This window comes from Cynoglossus semilaevis, unplaced genomic scaffold, assembly GCF_000523025.1.
Source record: "Cynoglossus semilaevis isolate Cse_v1.0 unplaced genomic scaffold, Cse_v1.0 scaffold1721, whole genome shotgun sequence".
Taxonomy (NCBI): domain Eukaryota; kingdom Metazoa; phylum Chordata; class Actinopteri; order Pleuronectiformes; family Cynoglossidae; genus Cynoglossus; species Cynoglossus semilaevis.
In genome coordinates, this window is record NW_007585111.1 from 437,186 (window position 1) to 458,732 (window position 21,547).

A 21,547-nucleotide genomic window follows, 5' to 3' on the forward strand; every position below is an offset into this window, starting at 1 on the left:
TAAGGTGGCTTTAAAGCATTAGAGATTTGAACATCTGTCTCCTTTTTCCTAGAAGTCATTCTCCTGAATCCAAAAGTATTTATCAACACTTTATATGCTTAAAAAATATATTTTGGGTCAATGTTTATTCTTGGGTTAAAGGTGCATGTAAGCTAACTTTAGCTGAGAAAATAAAGAGTAAAGTAATTTATTACATACACCCACTGAAGTATGAGTTGGAATATATTTTATTTCACCAATTGATAAATACATCAACAAATAATTGTACAATAAAATGTTTTTTGTAGTTTTTATTTAGTATTCTTTAGATTTTTTATATTTGAAATTTCCCAAACATCCTGTAGGTCTACCATGTAAGTCATACGTACTCTGTATGTTTGACTGACATCACTGTGCTTATATTGTGATTTTCTAATTTTCACAATGACAATGTCTATCAAATTCAGCATCATTTTGAGATGAAATGTTCACATCCATCCACCCTTGCAATGCCAAGTCCATCATTATTTGGTCAAGCCTAATCGGTAGAAGTAGAAGATGGAAATTTGACCTAACCACAACCACAAATAAATTACCAATTGTGGCTCATCTATGACAGCAGCCGATGAAGAGGTCGGAAAAAGAACACATGCATTTGCCACAGTGGAAGGAAGCCTTGCTCTTAAAACACTGACAAGGTAGCAGATTGATTTTTCCACCACTCAGATGAAGTCTGGCAAAAACAAGAGCAGCTCCATTGTGGTGCTCCATCATTTCACTCTGATATGTCTCCTGAATTACAAAGAGAGCCACTCCGATCCTTAAAAGACCTCCGATTATTTTGGTCTCTCTATTCCCAAGTCGATACATACTTGTTTAATTGCAAGTCGATAAAGTAAAACCTGCAGCCACTGTGATACACTTGCTTGTGTTTTTGGTAAACACTTTTTTCTTCCAGTTGTTGATCTTTACCCTGGTTATTATAATCACGACTGTGTCTATTTGTTTGTTTCTGTGACTTTCTGTGATTATCTTCCACTGTGGTGAATTTAAATCGTGGAGTATGCAGTACAACAGAGTATTTGCTGTTACAATAACATCTGAAATATTATCAAGAGAATGACTTGACTACACCATTCAATCAGTTCACATAAGGCTAATTTTCTTGACTGAAAATATAACTTGTGATGGGTAATAGAGGTTGAGATTCTATTTGTCTTGTCGATATTGTGAATATATATAAACGTACCGATGTACAATGGAGCTCTGAAGCACACGGACTGTGCCAAAAATGAAACAACTGCTTTGCCATTCTTCTATTAGAACCGGGTCACACCCTGATGCCAGTTGGGCTCCTGATTTAATTTGACACAGAGATATGACGTATATTTATGTACCTGTAACAAATGGATGATTTAGTCTGACAACATTTTTTGGCAATATTAAAGTTGGACCCAGACCAAGTGGATGAACAAAAGACAGAAAACAATACAGCTGCTCTGACTTGATAGGCCACAGAGAATGAAAAACTATTTCTCGTCTCAAGTTCAACCCATTGTACAACTGAGGTCAAAGAGAGAACAAACCAATCCCATGAAACTGTTACACTCTTTGGCCCGAATTCTAATGCAGCTTAGACTGTAAAACCTTTGAGAAATGGTATTGAGACACAGTGTCCTACATATCTGATCAAAGATAGAAAAACTCAAAAAGAATAGAAAAAGTCATTAATGAACACTGCCTGCAATAACATCCAGTTTCATACGATGGGTGCAATTGATTAGTTATTGAATATTATAAGTGTGTTTTGTAGATAAGAGTATGGATTCATCTTTGCTAATACTAATGCTACGTTCCTCTAATTTAGTTGTTTTTTGTTCTTTAAACTACTTTGGCTAAATTCTACCAAACCATTTTTAAAAACTTGTTAGCTCCAAACCATGCAGCATCTTCAATCATAAACTATGGAGTTTTAGTTGCTGAGAGCAGCAGAGGGCAGGTAGTTCCAGCAGAACTACGTACTTGGTGCCTGGAGGTGCAGATCTTCTGTTTGGGCTCAATAAAGTTCAAATTATTAATTATTGTAATCATTATTAGCTTCTGCTTCCATTACCCTTTGGTTTCTTTGTTGTTGATCTCAAAATTTTGATGTTTCATCATTCAAATTTTCTTTCAATCATAATTTCACTTTAAATTTATAACTGGTTAAGCTTTTCATGATGACTTTCAATGAGGATTTTTTTAATGAGTTTCGATGTCCTAGTTTCAACATTTTTAAACCGTCTCCCTCTAAACACTATTGATGTCCCTATTGACTTCATATGGACAGATAATGTACTAGAGACAAATAATTTACTAGAGAGAGATTGGAAAGGCCACTGGTCACAGTTGAGGTGTTGCTATGTAAATGTCTAACAAGAGAAAAGGCATGCTGAACCATTAACCTCAAATAACTGCCAGCGTCTCTTCCAGCAGCTGCCTGACAGAAGCAGAGTCAACAAAGCACATCTCAAATACCAGCGTCACTCACACATTGTGCAGGGAGCTGTTCCTGGGAGGCACAAGTGTCACATTCAAAAATTGATGAGTGGAAGGAACAGGCACAAATTTAAATGCAATTTTCTTTCTACATTTCACAAGTCCTTGACAGTGTCACAATTGCTGGGCAATTAACTCAACTGTAACGCTATTTTCTTGCACCAAAAATACCACCAAAAATAAATACATCTTCCAAAACCAGTTATTCCAATATCAAGTATTGCTCAAGCAGTACTTGGCTATAGGTGAGAAAATAATCCGTCAGTCAGGGCTGACATGCAGTCTGCAACGTTGAACTGCAGGGTGAAAGGAGTTCAGTTAAATTATATTAAAGTGAAACTATGCTGGATGCAAGTTTTCAACACTAATAGCAAACATTATTGTTGATTGGATTAGAGGAAATATCTGTTCCATTTTTGGGAGACGGGGGAATGGACTTCTTCAATTTTGCAATTAAATTTGTATAAAGAGATTCATTAACAATATTCTAACTCCGTTACTTAAAGGTTAGGTTAAAATTGGATGATAAGAGCATTTTTAGTATAAGATTTAATTTATTTATAAAAATATTCATTCATTCACTTTCCCACTCAATGCTTATCAAGCTCACATGTGGTTTGAGCCAATCCCAGCAGTCACTGGGCCACAGTAGGGTACACAATGGACAGTTCACTACTGTTGTCTATCAACTACTGCAATGTGACAATGATAAACCAAACCTGTTAAAAAGGTTCAGAGAACGGCTACGTGGCAAACCAATGTCATACCTTTTTCCCTTGAAAACACACTTGGCAGGTTTGCCAACAACATGACTTGTTGGTGATCTATTAAACAAGTGAATCAATGAAGTTCCCTAAGTCAAAGTTTAGCAGCTTTGTCATCCTAAATAATGGAACACTGCAACTCTCTTCCATTCAGATATGATTTCACTTACTATTGTTTTACATAACTGTCAAATAAAATTTCCTCTCACACTTTCTTGAGTTGCTTTTTTAAAAGAATAAAATGCAAAGAGCCCAAAGTGTCAAAAGTTGAGGTTTCACGTTATCGTCAGTTTATTTCTCTTTAGCAGATTAGAGTCTTGAAGGTGAAACTTGTCACCTTCGGTTTTTATTAGAGAATGGCAGATTTTTTAATGGTGTCTTAATGTATTTTTTTAGGAACTTAGTCAGACACATTCACAGTTGGGAGGAGCTTAATTATTAATTTTTAAACATGTTACTCTTCAGTTGAAGATGACTCATCTCCCTACCCCATGTGAATATGCCTGCAGCACGAGTCTTGATTGATAGTTCAGAGGAGGATTTAACCCACAGATTGTTGTGGCAACGCTACCTCTGAAGATGGATGCTTCGTACATTATCAGGCCATGTTGTGCATTTGTTACGCAGCCCGAGTAATTGGTTTTACCTCCATTGACACTCGTTCTTATAAAGAGAACTCACTGTGGTGGAAGGAAAGCCTCAAGAAAAAAAAAAAGATAGCAAGGCAACAGTAACGAGCATTTTTTCCATTACTAGTCCACTCTGTGTTCCCATTAAGGAACACTAGAAGAATAGAGGAAAAACCACAACACACTGAACTATAAGCTGGACAGCAACATCAGTGTGTCCATGTATCCTATACAGTGCAGCTGAGAATGGGGTTCACTGTTGAGTTAGGCTTTACCCACCGACAGTGTAATAGATTGATAGAAATAGAAAATATCAATCCACTAAAATATAGTAATATCTTGTTTCACATTACTTTATTAACATTCTACAGCCCTGTATGGATTTTTTATTAACAATTAATTATTATTCATAGAGTTGTTTCACTTCATTTTGCTTTTATTTCTTCTCTAACAATTACAAATGTTGATTACAAAACTTGATGCAAAGCATGTAACTGCATCGTGTTTACTCTGCTGATAATTCTCCTACAATTAAATTATTTTAAAAAAAACCTCAATATATCCTTGAGCCCATAGCATCACAGTATATCTCCATGTATTGTATCGTTGCCCTTGTATCATGGCACACATCGTATCACCAGATTCTTGCCGATACACACATCCCTACTCAACGATTTCTTTCAAATCCTCTGAAAGGATTCTCTTTCTTTTAGTTTAGACAACACAAGATCGTTGTTTGGACAAATGTCCATACTGTGGATATTTTTAAAATGTGCAGTAAACATCCCAGTAGTGACACCGAAGAAGAAATCGATATACACTGTCTGCAGGCACCGAGTGATTTGTCCACTGTCATTCCTCAAAGCGTTTTTCTGACGGCACAGATAAAAGCCTGAATTGTTCAGGTGGACCGACTTTTCCATTTTTTTTAATTGCAGCCTCAATGTTATTCATAAATCCCTATTCAGAAATTGATTTCAAGTGCAGTGTTTTAATGTGTGTGAGGGATGCATCATTATGTGAAATGATGTTGAATCTGACTCCATCAAATGGCTCTATTGATAGAAAAATAACTAAGCACAGATAATGGACTCATGAAGCCTGATTACATTAGTAGTTTGTCACTTGTGTCTAATTTGATAAGAAGCAAATTAGCAAACTCACGAAGGTTTTGTTTTCCTTTTTGGATTTTGTAGTTAGAATCACTTACAGACAGCCTGCTGTGTTTCATCATTAATATTCAAATTCTTTTGATCTGTTCTAAGGCTGTGGTTTCTGAGTTACCATCAGGACTACAGCTGTGGCCACCTCTGAAGAATGGAGAAGCATAAAGCAGAATTATTTGTACAGTAAAATGGGATTTTCAGGGATTTCTACTCAGTGAAACAAGAAAACAAATAGCAAGTACAAAGATACAAACCGCAGCAGCATTGTGGCATTAAAAGATGCAATAATTTTAAGGAACTCCAGAGACTTTTGCTCATGTGTTTCAAACTTAACTTATTCTAAATCATATTTTTATGTTTGTTGTCAACTCTATATCTTTTGGGATCATACAAATAAAAATCAAAGTCTTAATTTTTTATATATATATTTTTATATGGCTACAACAAAAACAGAGTAATGGTGATGGTGAAAGACCAATGGTAGTTTTGGGAAGAAAACAAATGACAGCCTACTCTTACAACTACAAGAATACGACAATATCTTCGACTTGTTTGTACTTTATGCTGACGCAGTTCTGCCGTTTGAGAATCTTCTCTCTTGGCTTTGTCAGTATCACAAGGCATGTGTCATTCAGAACAGACAATGTGTCTCTTTGATTACAGGCACACAACAGTGGATTTTTCAGAGTAATGAGTGCTGTGGGGACAGAGCGTTTACAACCAACAACTCGCTGCCAGAATGTTACAATATTGATGTGCAGCAGAGGAAATTTCACATGACATCTTCACTGTCCCCCCTGAATTTGATTCTGAAAAGGTTCATTTATAAAAAAAAAGCCTTTCAGATACAGATCAAGTTTAATAGATCTGGGAAAACACCAGACTTCAAATGCTGTGTTTGAGTTAATTGTCAATGCAGTGGACCATAAAGAACTCTGTGCACTTTCTTCACACTGCTTTGTTAATGTGCTATTTAGAGATAGAAATGTACTTTGTGAATCTTGCAGCAAAGGAGTAACAACTACAGTGAGTGTGATAAACAATGGCATGTTGTTACAGAGTGAGTATATCAAGACAGTGCTTTAAGTACAATGGTGTCAGACACACTAATGGTGCTTGACAGGACTTCATCACTGCAGCAGCCTAATACAATTACCAATCTTTTCCATATCACCCTGAATTGAGTTATCATTCCTGTGGCATTTGTTCTTAACAACATTGCGCTAACCTGAGGCAAATGAGACAGTGTTTTTGCAGCACTGGAGCCTGGGTAGCACCACAATGGCTGACAATATCTTTATAGTGTGTGTGGGTGGGGAAGATGTGTGTTACTTGGGCTTGCATCCCAGGAAAAGATGGATCACCAGGCCTTGGCAGAGCAACAGCAGTGCAACAAGCATTCACAGTGCTCTATTCTGCTATAACTGGCAATTCTCTGCAGAGACACCAATCAATGCTATAAAAACTAAAGCTGAACCGACTTATTTCCAACCCATGATAAACACTAGCTGCTTAAATGGTGAATATTTCATGTGGCCAATATTTTCAACAAAAAAAGTAAACTGAGAGGGGTGGGGCGGGGAGTATTACTAATGTTATTTAATTTAGCTTTAAGATTTTATTATGTTTATCAGTAAATGATGACAGTGTGTCCTCGGTTTACAACGTCCTCGACCTATGGCGTTTTATGGTTAAGTCCCCGTCTCCAATGAATCTATTAAGAAACTCTTGTTCTGTCATTCAGACGTAAAGTGTCAACTAGTTCGTAGGGGACACCATCACATGGCGCTATATGCGGAAGACCTTTGAGGCTTTATAGATTGGATGGTGCTACATTCACTTTCCTTCATTTGTGTTGATGACTCTCAAGCAAAATCCAGACACTTTTGATGTTTTTATGTACTACATTATGATGTTACCACTATGTTAACGTAGGTGAGTGACACAGGTAAATTTGGATGGAAATGTACTTATGAACTGATGTACAACCAAACCATACACTTAAAGCATTTAAAGTAAAACACACTCTGGATAACTGAACTGAACTGTAACTTGCCTGTACTAAAAAACAGATCCACATTTTTGTAATTTGAGCAAGTGCAAAGCCTTGGTCGTAACCTTCTGAAGCGTGTAGAAAGTGTTAATATTTATTAAAAAGAATTTCAGGTTTGTCAGAAGAAAAAGTGTAAATAAACCTTGCCTTCCTTAGATGCCATAGAGATTTTAAATAACCGACACGTATTGCAGTCAAGGCTAAAAGCTTTTTTTCTTTTTATAGGTCCACGTAACCCTTCTTCAAAGCAATGCTGAAATAGGACTTGGCATCAAGTCAACACCTAATAGATATTTGTGGTTGGACTATACTTAAATTCGAGAGTAAATAAAGGATGTTTAGCTCTACACTCACCACACTGCAGTTTATAATATTTACACAAAGAAAATGGTTTGTTGTTCACCAAACTGTTCTTTTTAGTGTGCTTGTGTTAAACGCAGCTGGATGTGCAGACTATCACGTATAAAAGTCTGCCGTGACAAACTGCATTGGTTTCACTTTACGATTCCTTGCCGCTATCTGGAAGTTGGATCATGTCGTGGCATTTTTCTGCAGGCTGGTGCTCATGACTGAAGCTTACCACAACTGCTTCAGCACGCCCAACCCCTGCCTCCACCACTTTAAGACCACCATTTGGAACAAATCTCAACCTTGGGGAAAACACTGTGTGAAGTTTTTAACTACATAGGTCTTCAGTCTTATCTCAATCTTACACTGTGTGAACATAGGTCTTCAGTCTTATCTCAATCTGTCAATTTGTACCCATGAGAACAAGATTTTGTGTAACACTGTAAAAATGATTTCTATTGAAATGATCCAAAAAAACAAAACAAAGACTGTACTGCATCTTCGTATATATTCATAACAGTTTTAATAAAATTAGTGCTTTAGAAGAACGAATGGTAAATTCTTTGTTACTTTGCCTTTAGCTGGTGTGTTGCCATGAGCTGACAGGAGCCTCACAAAGCCAAATAATCCCCTTGTCCTGGGTTAATCTGTTGCCCTGGACCTCTGAACAAACACAGTTTGTTATTCTCTTCTTCCACAGTTTCCTAGATGACAACACTGGTGCAGAGTAGAAAACCAAAAATAAATTCATAAATAAATGAAAAATGTAAAAATGTTGGGCAGCGGCTTAATAATTCCAACATTTCTTTCTTTCCACAGTTAGCACAAAGCCAAAGTAAAAACACATTTTCACTAGACATAATTTGACTCATTTCTTTTCTGTTCAACTGAGAAAGCACAGCAGCGCGCCTCAGTTATGTCAAAAATCACACCAGACAAATATGAAAATGTTTTTTCCCCTGAGTTGCACTGCTCTCATGTTCGACCTCGGCCTTCGTCCAGAGTGGAGGCAAATTACACAGCTCTGACAGCTATAAAGTGTCATGTTATTGTGTGAGGCTCGGGTTCTTAAATTTCACTTCCACTTACCAACTGACCAGCTCTATCAGACTTTTCATAATACACCTACTGTGGTACAACAATACTGCTAACAGAGATTACACAGAAACAACACTGAAAACAAAAATTCAGACGTGGAGCAGAAAGGATTGTGAAACAGAAAGGAATCACCTCTGCCTCAAACAACTGAGTTATTTTTCTCTTTTGTTGCACTAAAAAAAATGATGTGTTTCCCCTCAAAAGGTCTTATAATAATTAACTGTATTCCAAATGCCGTAATATCTACTGAGCGCAGTCTGCTACATTCACAATAAAACCCTCTCACAGTGTCTAAAATCAATAGAAAAAGTCAGTAAAAATCAATACTGACTAACACCCCACCACCTAAGTGAAATGCTTGAATCATTTATAGGTTCCATTTACTGTTTACTGTAGCTCTTGGTTGTTTCTCTAGGTGCTTTCCAAACGTGGAAACCCCCATTTTCCCCAGAAATGATCTGCCCAAGAACTAATTGTTGACACCGTTCTGTTTAATATTCAAATCTGCATCTGTGGGTCTGAGGGTGTTTGGTACACTGCTGTACACGTTTTACACTACAGTATTTCCTGCATGTCATTTGATATGGCTTGCAAACACCCTGTCAGATTACAATGACTACATACAAGTCTTTAACAAAAGCAAACCAATAGCAATGCGTTGAAGCCTACAACAGCCACAGGCCTGCAGAGAGGTAATTTGTTACTTCAACCTCAGGCATGAAACACACACAAAGAGAATACATGTTGCAGAATGGGTGTCTTTAATGTATAGCGTACTTAAATCAACAGAATTAACACTACAATGACTTCTTTCTTATTCTGTGAGTAGGAGGATGAACTGCTGCGACACTGTGGTACTGCTCTGTATGTGTTTGCTTTAATTATTTTAATCAGCAGATAGCAGGGCTGCCAAACACGAGGTGAACAAACTAGTTTATAAAATAAACTGCAGCATTAAAGAGGAATGCTTAAGGACTTTAGATGCAAATGAAGAGCTTCACTGCCAAATGTCTTGGATGAGATATCAAGTATCTGACCACAAGGCTTAAATTAAAGAAGAAAGACTTTTATGAAATGGCCTACACCAGGTTTCTTGGCAGCTCTCTCCACTATACATCAACAAACCTCAAGTGGATGGAACATTACAAACAGACCGACTGATGCTTGTTCAACCAGATAAACAGGAAAGTCATTTAAACATTTAAACATTTCTGAATAAAAACATCTCTTTTCTAATTTAAAGCATGAACAGTGGGAGACATGGCCACTCTTCAGTCTTTTGTTGCCGTGTTAAACTGGATAAGGCAGAACAGGCCAGAGAGCAGAGTGTAGAATTAACCCCAAGATGCCTTGTTAAAAAAGCAGGTCCTCTAATTGAAATGACACACTTTACTGAGACTGTGCTCCCCAAACAAAATAGGACAAAAAAGGAAAATGGCTAATCTGACGTAGAATTTCCCCAATTATTTTTTCCAATCTAAAATCCTGATATGAACAGTTTATCAGACCACAACTAATGGTTGGGCCTCACTTCTCTGTAGTTACACTCATTTAGTATACGACTTGTTACACAAGTGTAACCCTGTTATGACACTGGCACGTTTGCACACTCCTCAACTAAACATGATTTAGTGACGATCTCACTGTGCCAGTCATCTTCTAACATACCACTAAACCAAGGCTAATTTTTCGCTCTCTATGGGGCAGGGAGCGAGTGCGCATGTGTGTTCCCTGGCCATTGGGTTAAAGGAAGAAGTGAATGACAACTTTCAATCACACCCCTCCTGCCTCCCCGACACTCCTAAAATTCTGTGGGAAACTGTATTATATTATTACTGTTCTTAGGGTTCCCCTCTATGTTGCAGGTATTTAACAAGGACTGGTAGTGTGATCAAAGATGGTGACCCCAGGTTGTTAAGGATGAGTGTTGCGGTTGCAAAAATACAATCCAAAATCACAAAGAACAAAATACTTTTCTTTTTTTTTTACATTTCCTCAAAGCTGCAGATATCTGCTGACCTGTCAACTGTTTGTACACTGTTTTTGAAAGCATGTATGTACAGTATTGCAGGAAGTGACGCCAAAGTACAGTTTTTCAAAAGTAGGATATTCACATAGTATACCACTTACATGAAATACAGGAACTTAGGTGTGGGCATATGAAGTCACATTTTTTGTTTTGTGCTTTTTTTTTCCAAGAATCTTAGAGCCATTTGATTGCTAAATGTTAGCAAATGAGGCAACTACAAAAATGCAATGCATGTAATATATGAAAGAATCTCCTAAATTTAAAAATCCTAAATTTGGATTTCTTTTGGGGGGGGCATGCTGGATTCCTGGAAAATAAAAGTTTCTTTATTCTATAGGAAACCTTAAAAGTCTACCCATGGGGTTCCTGTGGGGGGGCTGGGGGCAAGCTTGGGAAACACTTTAGGAACTACCCTGAAACAAGACACACAGCTTTAACTTAGACACATAATGTCTTTTGCAACACCGAACTTATAGAGGTCATATTTAAAACCCACAGGTGTTGGGCGGTTGTCTCTGCCTCTGTGTCAGATGTGGTGACCTGGGTGATTGTTAAAGTGTTAAGTTGAACTTGAAGGAGCTAACAGGACTGTGTTAGCTCTGTGTGTTGAGCTAATGGGACTTGTAGGCTGTGCGGTAGAGTGAAACAATGAGCGCAGAGTGCACTCAGACTTGGCTGGGCTTCTCTCTTCTGCTGCTGCTGCTTCTGCTTCTGCTGCTGCTGCTGCTGCTGCATGCTTTGTTGACTCTGTGGTGTAGAGCCTTGCACGCAAGGCTGACGTTAAGTGGCCATGGAGCCGATGCATTATCAACAATATAAGAGAGAGAAATTTGAGAAATGTTCTAACTTACCGACTTAGCTAGACACTCCTATTCCAAATCCCTGAGTGTCCATGGTAATGTGCACTCCATAAAAAGAACAAGTCAGTGTAAAAAGCCTGAATGACAAAAAAGCCTCTAGGGAAGAGAGAAAGAGAAAGGAAAATGGAAAAAAAAATCCGAAGCAGCAGAAAGCAGTGGCAGCGCACTCCCCAAGACATCCAACACAAGAGCAGAGGAGAGAGGCCAGCGATTCACTGGACTTCTGCCATCACACTTCGCGATACCGTCCACACCGACAACAACCCGGTCCGGAGAACATTTTCATCAATGTCCCGACACAAGTCCGGTCCACTCCGGCCACTCTCCCTCAGCCAGCAGCTTCCCATCCAGCCTTAATTCCTCCGTGTTCACTGTTTGTGGATGGACGCCGCGGTGCTTCTCCGTGTGGGAACTGATACAACGTAGCCAACAGGCAACAGCAGCAGCAGCAGCGGGAGCGACCAGGAAAACCTGGACACGCTGCTCCACGCGGATTGAACTGTCACACTCCACAGATCCGCGGCTTAAAGACACGGAACTGGATCGCGCACATAGACGACATGGACTTGGTTTTTTACGTTTGTTAACTCTGAAGAATAACTGAGTAGACCGGAAAAAAACACGAATATTGTGTCACTGGCCGGTGACAGGGTCGTTAGTCAGGCAGTAGGTCGTCAAAGATTTTCTGCAGAGTTATGGATTTAGATAGACCTATTGTCGAAGTCAGTAGAATCCCCCATCCTGGAAAAAAAAAATTAAACTGACACCTTGACACCCCATTTCCCTGTAATAGCTGAAGCTATGGGGTCTACACCCGCTATTTGAGAAGCAACTGGACGAGGTCAGCAGTGATGAGCAAATAATTTTAAAAAGTCCTTTTGGAGAATGATTTAAAAGTGGATTATGAAAAAAAAATCAATTTGTCTTTTTAAAAATTTGACCAGAGTAAGTATTTTGTTTGTCAAGGTTTTTTTCTGTGCTCATTTTTGAAAATACTCCAGATATGTCTTTGTGAAAAATGTTTACTAGTAGAAACCAAAGCTAGTAGTGCAAATGGCTGCTGTCAAAATCCAAAGAGTGGGGAGGGGGGGTTCAAGGTTCCCATTAACCTTGGTGGGTATCAATTGCAATTTTAATATTTTAAAAGCGTAGCTGTCTAAATGACAATTTAGAAATTGCCAAATTGTTATTCAAATTGAGCATAATTAATGTTTGTCAAGTCAGTGATGGAGCTGGAAAACCACAGACCAGCAGGTGCTCAGCTCTATCTTGGTGTGATTATCTGTTTTTCTAAAAGCAGTCATTCGGACCTAACAGGACATCGCTAGTCTTCCAACATCAGACAAAGAGTGTGTTTTTTTTTAAATAACAAAAACACATACAATCTTCATTTAAACACAGGGAAAAAAATCAGGAAAATGTCTAAGGACTCCTCCACACATCCCTCTCTTTACCAAAGATAGTAGCACATACTACATGTTCCTCATTTCTCTGAGCATTAACCCAAATCAATGTCTGTTTATAATGATGTAATTGTCATCAAAGATGTACTTGTATAGTACCTAGGGTTTCTTTTAGACTATATTATAATAAATACATATAAGCGAAGCCAGGTGTCATTTAGAGCAGAAATACAGGTGGCAGTGTTGTGTGAATCATTCACAGTATGCGCTTATGCGTCATCTCCCGTAGTGACCTTATGATCCACCAACCTTATGATTTTTTATTATATAACCATTGGTATCATTTTTCAGTGTTTTTTTATTATATAACCATTGGTATCATATTTGCTACACATGATTCAGAGATAAAAAAAACTGCCTCAAGCTTTCCATGTTTACAGAATGTTATAAGCCAAAAAATGTTTTTATTTCTAAAATGAGCATTTCTGTGAGCAAATAGTTGCCGAAAATAACAATGTATCAAATATTATACAATGATATAGAAAAATCTTATCTTGTTTATTAATTAGAAAAAAAATTAGAATTTTATGTTTTTTAAAATATTTCACATCTTTACATCCAGTATCATGTATTTTCTGCTAAAAGGAATTGTAATATACAGAAGTATGATCGTGTTTGACTGAAGAAACCCCTGAACATTTCCTTAACAGAAAAAGAAATCTGTTGACAATATGTTTACTTTTTAATTGACTTCATGTCATACATAGTTGCTAGCTACGCTCAAATGTTTGTTGGTTGCTTATTAGTACAACATTTATTAAATCAAATAATTCATTCATTAAATCTTGAAACAAATCTACGGTAACTGAGACCAAATCCTAAACGATCAGCCTCCGACCTCTAGGTTCTACGTCAACTGTTTTCATACAATGGAAACACAGAGAAAAACTGTTTTGAGGCTGATCGTTTTCATACAATGGAAACACAGAGAAACACTGTTCAGCTGCTTTCTAGTCTGATATTCTAATTATAGAAAATAATACAGTTGAGGCTACAATCAATCTCCATGCTCCCCAGTAAATTGAATGTCTTGCTGTTGCTGATTCCTAAGCCACGTTCTACTCTCACTGAAGTGAATCCATTAACAAACAACCACACAGGGGGAAAATTCTCCGAGAACACAGAGGCAGGAAAGGAAAACATCCAACCATAAGACCCCTTAAGATATGTCACTATTCCCACTCCCACAGAACTGTGGATAACCTTTCATGTTTTTCCAGCTTCAAACACCATAAAGGTTTTAAGTCGTTGTCTCTCTCAGTGCTGGTTTCCCAGGCAACAAGAATATGATAATGTTGCCTTTGACATGACAGAAGGAATCATCTCGCTAACAAACAGAGACAACAGGCACAGAGAAGAGAGGAAAGGAGAGGAGAGGAGAGGAAAGAGGGGAGGGGGAACTAAATTAATGGATTCATTTTCACACAGAGGGAAACACAGCAGCAGCAGCAGCAGCAGCAGCAGCAGCAGCAGCAGCAGCTACTCACCATCCTCCATCTTTCTCTATTGCCTGTGATACATTTCTGCTGGCAGGCACACTCCTGCCTTCCCAGGGGAGCAGCCAGCTTCCATTGGAAAGCTAAATAACAGTCAGTGGCTGGTGGGGACTGGAGGGGACAGCTTTTTGATGATGACTGCTTTTCAAGGCCCAGGCTCCAAACATTGTACTCTTGCTGCTGAGCATCTCACTGCCTGCAACCTGAAATGAACAGGCTGCGAGGAAGCCATGTGTTTTCCATCAGTAAAAGAAAAGAGGGGGGGCTAATCAGCCAGCCATGTGAAATAACAGGGAGGGCCGGCCTGAGCCGTGTGATCCCCTCTCCATGACTTTATAAAAGAAAGTCTTGGAGCTGATGAATTAAAGCATCACGAACGACAATCGTCTTTTTCCAGTCAAACCCGGGGTTGGCAGTGTACGTCTGTTGATGTTGTTGTCACAGGTTTACATTTAAATACCAGACAGTGTTGATGGGTTTCTGCCGTGAAAACCCAAGAATGGTTATGTACTATAACGACGCAGAAGATCTGTTAGAGATAAAGAGCATCCTGAAATGGGATGACATTTGAGGCAGCTCACAAATCTGTTCTCTCTCACCTCATGAACACACAGTGTTGTATTAACGCTCTATTTGCTCTGTATTGAATCTAGACTGCGTTAATAAATTATACATTTGTGCCCTACATATAAGCTACGTTGTATATAGATAGTTATGCAAAATCTCTTCAAGTTAGTTCGTAGACACATGCTTTGTTCTACAAACTGCCCTGTGGAAAAAACAACCCTCTTATAATTGTTTTTGTGATTGTTTCTATTACAAGGATTATGTTACAAACAGAGACAAAAATAATTACTTTTCCTGTTAAGACTGGGTGACTTGCCTGTCTGTTTATGGATGATATTCATAAAGTGTTTATTTCTTATTTGTAAAACACGTGAAAAAAGAAAGGATTTTAAATAACAGATCTATCGTATTCTACCTGCCATCTACATTGAAAGACATGGGCTACGAAAGAAAAGCTGTGGAAACGGTTCAAAATATTCCACTAGTTTAGGAAATGACTACATAAGCAGAAGTGGAATGAGATGCCAGTTTTGTAACTTAAGATTCTATTGGTTGGAAAATACATGCTAAAGCATGACATGAGAATCCAGAAATCAATGGAAATTGCACCTGAAAATTGTCAACCTTTGCTTTACTTTGCCTATTTCTGATTTTGCATTTATCCAATTAGCTACATATAGTTTATGATGTCATCTCATTGTTCGGCTCCGACTCACCTCAGTAATTCACCATTAAATGCTATATTTGCATTGCAGTTAGAGCAGTGAGTAATAAATTAGCAGGGTACAAGGATTCTCCTCTGCTTGTTAGAGGAGACTGAAATGAGCAGGGAGAAGGATTTGTCTGTTTGTCTTCTTTAGCCTATGGTTTGATTTCCTCGTTATAGTCAAGGAAACACCATCGAAGGTCACAAACCATTAGTGCTTAATGGACTGGAGTCACGAGACAATGTGCATTAAGCTGAGCAAAAATGTGTTTTCATGAACGTTAGATCAGCCAGGAGCCAACACTCAATCAGCAAGAAAGAAACACATCAATAAAGTAAATTTGGATGCATTATAGTAAGAAGAATTTTTTTCTATGCCGAGCTACATAGAGTACTCCGAGTCAAATGTGTATTCATGTATTCTTTTGTGCCGGGAAGATGCTCCTAACCTCCTCCTTCAATGGGAAAAGCAGGTAAGAACACGAGACAATTTCAGCTTTGACCTAAATAATCAGAGACAACCCAGAAATAGAAGCATTTCCCAAAAGAAATGTATGACGACGTTGGTCAAATCAAGGAACTACTTTGTCAACTCATAATTATATTTCAACATTCACCAGAATAAATACACATCTGGTAGCTGGTAGCAACAAACGCACTTGCATTTATACTCCATCACATAGTGATATGTAAATAGAGTAATCACATTATGTATCAGTTACACTACACAGTTACTGCTTCCAAGAAAGCCGCAGCCTGGAAGGAGCTGTTTTACATATTCAAGGCTTGAAAATCTCTGCTGTGGGATTCACTCTCTCTGACAGCAGAGGCCTTGAAGACAGAAATCATCTGAAGTCTGTCTCAGTGTGGCAGCATGTGTGTGTTAACCAGCCTTGGAGACGGGGAAGATGCCTTTTCGTGGAATTGAATTAATGTCCAGAGAAAAAGAAAAAGCCTTTGGAAGAGTCCTCATTTATGTGTTCATTACACTCAACAGTAGAATGAGTCTGTTACAGGAATAAATAAACAGATCCCACATCAAAACATCATCTGATGGAGGCTGGTGACGTCAACAAACGTGTTCTGAATTCCTGAGAACCAGATGGAAAAGATTTGTAGCTTTAGAGTTTGGTAGATGAATAGAGTTTTTTTAAAAATATCTCATTATTAAAATCACTAAAGCAGCTGTGATCTGTTTCAGTAAATTAAACTCTTAACAAATTAACCTTCTACAAAAACAAGAACAAGTGTAAATAAAATTTCAACTCCATTTTTGCACTCTATCAATCACAATCCTATCATTATTTTAAAGAGAATGTTGGTGTTCCAGTAAGTTTTATATGCAGTTACTGTAGAGGTTCTCAAAGTTAGGGGTGTGCCCCCCGGGTGGGCGTTGATGTTTTGGAGAGCGAACATAGAGAAAGACAATATACAGATTTAAAAATGAACTAGAAAAATTGTACTGATTTGTATCTAATTACATCTGGTTAAAAAGAAAATTGTATTTCTGTAGGAATTACAGTTTTTTTGTGAGGAGGGGGAGAGGAAGTGTACAGCCACACACGTGAGCTGGCAGCTAGCATCTCAGTGCCTAGCCACCTTTAGCATCACCTTGAGTTGTCCTGGACAGGAAAGGTCACATTTTATCCATAAGCTTTTAAAAAAAATGTATGTGTAGACGCATTGATTGATCTGTTGCCACATGAGAAAACCTTCACGGAATGATCACAAAGTAAGTAAGTAAGAGATGAATCAAAGTATTTCTGCATCCTTAAAATTTACACCTAAAAGATTATTTGACAAGGAGAATCTAAGTTGCTTTTTATATTTGTTTTACAATTTTGAATTAAAAGCCTGAAAAAACGTCAGTTCTGCCACAAGACAAGAAACGAATGAGTAATCACAGCATCTACCGTCAGATTTTGAATTAACCTTCTAATTTTGTATTTAATTTCAAGGTTTAACATTTCATGTCATTTTCCCTTTGTTCTTCCCAGGACCTGGCTCTGTTACACACCAGGACAGGAGATTCCTTTACAGCAGGAGCAGCTCAGCCATAGAACAGCAGAGTAAGAGTTGAAGTTCCTCCTGGGAACAGTTCACACCAGGCTGTATGAAATTAAGGCTGAACCTGAGCACTTATGTACGAGAGGTCCAAATTTCCACTTCAACATTATACAGCTGCACATTCACGGCTATTGAAAACTCATGTCTGAGGTTATTTCGGGAGGTTTAAACACTTGTTTAATACAACGGTTCACTTATTTTTTTCTTCCTGTAGTTCCTCTAAAATAAATGAAGATCCTAAAACCAGGTGCTTCTCTTTTCCAGCTGAACTGCACAACCTCTGGAGACTCTTTTGGCCAGTTGGTAATATTCAGCTGTTTCCATGGTATTCACTCAGGAGAAAATGGACGGTCATAAATTTGAATACCTACCATTTAACATTTGGTGTTGTTGCAGGTACCTTCTCATTTAGGGAGGTCAAAAGGTCAAGGACTGAATTGATCATCAATGGGTGAATCGTTAGAAATGGTGCAGAGTGAAAACCGTCTGTAATGGGAAATCCATTTGAATTGGATTTATGCATCAGCTCCTCCAGAGTGATTTTCCTGTCACGTCTGTCTTTTTCTGCCGCTCTGTTTGGTCTCATGCTGTGAGGATTTACTAATATTTGCACGGCTCCTACTCCCATCGATCAGTGTCACTTGTGGAACGGGCCAGTAACACTTAATGATACAGCTGTAAATTTACAATGTTAATATGGTTAATATGGTGAGTAGCACAGTACTTTAAAAAGGAGTAAAAGATCACAGCAAGAGTGGAGCGACCAGGGTAATTCACAGGGTAGTGCTAACCCTCCTACATAACTGTTACTCTTTTAATTAACAACTGTGTTTTAACCCACAGAGAAAAAATAATGATCATTTCCTCCTCTTGAGCTGCACTGGGTAATAATACTAATATTACCCCATTATTAGTTGCAGATTTTGTGCAATGAAATGAAGAACCTGACGTCGGTGTGAAATGTATTGATTTTATATGTATTTTCTTCTCTCAGTTTTCACACTAGTCTGTGAGATTCTGCCTTAATGTCATAACTGCATCAGGAGTCAGCGTTCTTAACACAAGACCTGCCTTTTAAAGGCTGACTCAAAAGTATATTATTTCTAATACGATTACACATTAGAAGAAACTACTTATGTTCAATTATTTTTTTGCCAGTAAATCCTCTTAAACGTCACACACTGGACCTTTAATATTTAAACACACTCAGTGTCATTACTACTGCATGAACACAGAGACAATTTGGAAGAAATACTAACTCATATCTTTATTTACCTATTTAACTGCACATTAGACGACAATAATGTGTACTTTAATCTTTTTTCCTCTCAGTAAATTACACCGTCATTTGTGGAATAAACGTAGTTAGAATGAAATGTTGCCAACGTTGCGAGTGTAAACAGCTTGTAGCTCAACATGAAGAGTCGCCACAGTCTTAGATCACACTCCACACGCCTCTCTCTGTCTGTCTGTACGACTCCCTCGCCTTGAGGGACCCCTCGGCTGGGGCCCACCTCAGACCTCTAAAATAACCAAAGCTAACAAACAATGACATACATGGGGGCGGCACAAAGGGGAGGGGGGCAGTAGAAAAGGAATCCTGCCCTGTTTAGAAATTCTTGTGTCTGCATCCACTTAACATATTAACACATGGATGGGACCAGCAAAGCGCTGAGATTTGTTCCCCATGGTTTAATAAAAACAGTGCAGCGCTGTGTAGACCCAGCTTCGCCAACATGGTTCCAAACTGACGATGATTGTGTGAGGGGGAAAAATGGTGAAAGAGACTGGGGTAACTGACTTGTGCTGTCTTTTTGTTTGCCCTTTGGGGGCTTTTTGAACAAGTGGTGAGAAGCCATTAAAACTAAACTAAACCACTCACTGCACAAACCTCCACACTACAATTAGCCATTAATTAAAAATACAATGCGATGTGATGAAAAAAAAATCTGTTTTTTTATGTCAACATTTACCAGCTGCATGTCTTGTGTTTTTTCTACTTCATTTAATTTTAAAATTTGGAGGTCTTGGTGGTGCGCCGGTATGATGTCACGCTTTAACGCAGCCGACACAGCCATCGCCATATGTCCTTCACACGTTGTAAATTCAAGCCAGATCAGGGTTTGCTGTTCCAAGCCACAGGGAGCTGAGCTGCACTGTAGCACTTGGTACTGAGTGAAGACTGAACCCTGCACTGGTTTCGGGGCAGAAAATTGTCAGCAATTAGCCAATATGGTTTCCTAAATATTTCCTTTGTACATCCATGCTGGCCTGACGGGGCAGCGCTCAGTGACAGATTATGAGATGGATGAGCCACGAGCCGTTCCCAGGTTGTATTGTTCCCCTGCCTGCTGCCACCTCTTCTAGAGTGCTCCAGGACCTAATTCATCTTCCCGGCCTTTGGGGATTTGGAGGGAGGCTGTGCCCTCAGTCCAATCAGTCTCTCAGCAAGCACACAAAGGTCCTGCTGCTTGTACAACTGGAATCTTGGCCTAGCAGTGAGGCTGGCATACTGTTGGAGTGGAGTCAAAGGTATTTCAGTTTAATCAGGAAATTCATCTGGCCACTTCTCCCAGGGCAAAATGATGAATAAACACATTACACTTTTTTTCATGTCGACTTTCATTTAAATCAGTCACTAAATAGATGGAGGCAGCGCGGTGGCTACAGCTCTATGAAGTGTAGGCTAATGTAGGCCTAGCATCCAGAAAGCCTGCCCATCAGCAGATCCATCACGTTTACACTTTATTTAACTGCTGGGAAGCTCCACTTACTGAAGGTTCTCAGCGATGCTGCAGGTATTCTGTGTTCTTCAGATGTGATTGGCACTAATTTCCATATGCTGTGGGAGTGTTCTCCATTAGCCTGATATTGAATCAAGGCGCCCTGCAGTACTCAATTTGGACGATTTGGCAAAACCAAGTTTGACATTAGCCATAAACGAGCATCGTTAGCTGGACCTACACTGCAAAAAGGCATCCACAGGTTGGAAACCTCCACATTCACAATTATCATCAAGCACGGATTATGAGATATTTGGAGGTTTTTTTTGATCGATAAATAGATTAATAAGTAAAACAATGTTTATGGCTAAAGTATACAACTATTATTTTTTTAATTTCTCCCACAATGTTAACCTTTTCTATACATGGGTATGAATTAAAAACGTAAAGTAAGATCAGAGACCTAGTACAGTTGACCTCACTTCATTAACTCTGATGTGAGTCTAGGATCATTGAGTATCTATGTGGTAACATTTTTAACAATTTGTCATTGTTTCAAATTCTATTGGACATAGTTGTTGTGGGTGTGCGGCGCAACAGAGCAGTGGAGCTCTGTTCTTTGCAGCTGGTATGGAAGAGTACGACGGATAGAGAATGTTTTTTTTTTTTTAGCAAATTGGACAATTACGTAGGTGTCAATACTTGAATTATAGTCGTGTCTACAAGAGTGCCGTGTGACGCAGATACATGGAAACTATCAGAATGACGTGCACTGATTAAAAATTCAAGTTCAGACCGGAATATAAATGGAACCCATTCAAAAGGTGGTCAAATTAAACAGCCATTAGCGAAAAGAGTGAGAAGCTGATCGGCAACATCCAATTATTTCATTAGATCAATCAACAAGCAATCACAGATAAATAGAGCAGCGACGGAACATTAGAGTGGTGTGTCGGATGAAGTAATTGGTTCATATACTTCAAAAAGAATTCTCCAAAACAGTTCAATTTTCAAGTCCCTGCACCGGCAATACAACATAATGAACAAGGAAAACAATTAAA

General features: G+C 38.6%; 1 protein-coding gene across 4 annotated transcripts in view; it reads right to left on the bottom strand.

The window, feature by feature from the left end:
- znf609b (zinc finger protein 609b) overlaps nucleotides 1-21,547 on the bottom strand; it is a 108,412-nt gene that overhangs the window by 56,084 nt on the left and 30,781 nt on the right. For 2 of the 4 annotated variants that reach the window (XM_017030708.2, XM_017030707.2), the window contains exon 1: nucleotides 11,456-13,171. The exons of 1 other annotated variant lie outside the window; for it this stretch is intronic. The gene's annotated coding sequence lies outside the window, so the exon portion shown is untranslated. Of the gene's footprint in view, nucleotides 1-11,455; nucleotides 13,172-21,547 lie in introns of those variants that run through there. One more of the 4 variants, XM_008337069.3, reaches the window with a different exon arrangement.